Source organism: Arachis hypogaea, chromosome 17 (assembly GCF_003086295.3).
Source record: "Arachis hypogaea cultivar Tifrunner chromosome 17, arahy.Tifrunner.gnm2.J5K5, whole genome shotgun sequence".
Classification (NCBI taxonomy): Eukaryota; Viridiplantae; Streptophyta; class Magnoliopsida; order Fabales; family Fabaceae; genus Arachis; species Arachis hypogaea.
In genome coordinates this window covers 82,077,193-82,077,989 of record NC_092052.1, presented here as the reverse complement: position 1 = coordinate 82,077,989, position 797 = coordinate 82,077,193, and positions in this window count along the sequence as shown.

The window sequence follows — 797 nt, the reverse complement described above, 5'->3', positions numbered from 1 at the left end:
TAAAGTTTGAGGTCAAACTTTTAGCCAAACGTGGATCCCCTTGTGTGCATGTGTGGGGTGCTACTTTGTCCTCTTGTCAACGTTGCCAATTTCATGCCAACTATGGCCTATTATATATGGTTGGAAAGCTCTGAATGCCAGCTTTCTAACCCAATTAGAATCACCTCAATTGGACATCTACAACTCAAGTTATGCTCATTTGAAGAGGACATGGTCGCTGGCTTTGGTGTGCAGCGTTTGAGAAAAAGTTTGCCTCAAACGTGGTCGAAAACGCCAGTTTTGGAGCCTCAAACACCTTGTTCACCGCATACTATTATACATTGTTGGAAATCCCTGAATGTCTACTTTCCAATGCCGTTGGAAGCGCATCATTTGGAGTTCTACAGCTCGAGTTATACTCCGTCGAAGGTGCAGAGGTCAGTTGGCCTCACTGCAAGTTGCCACCATGTTCATTTATGCACTTTTCGGGGCAGTTTTCTCCCTCAATTTTAGTGTCCACCATGCAGTGCCATATATGCTTAGAAAGCTCTCGATTCCTACTTTCCATTGCTTTTTGAATCACCTCATTTGGAGCTCTGTAGCTCAAGTTATTCATGTTGGAAGTATACCCCTTTAGGCTGTTGTGGTGTGTGGCGCCAACGTTTGCCAAAAAGCTTGAGGCAAACGTTGGCGCAAGCTTTTGCTCCAGGGTGTTGTTTTTGTGATGCCAACGTTTGCCAAAAAGTTTGAGGCAAACGTTGGCTCAAGCTTTTTCCTCCAGGGTGTTTTCAATTCTTCCAAAAGTTTGAGCTAAAGTT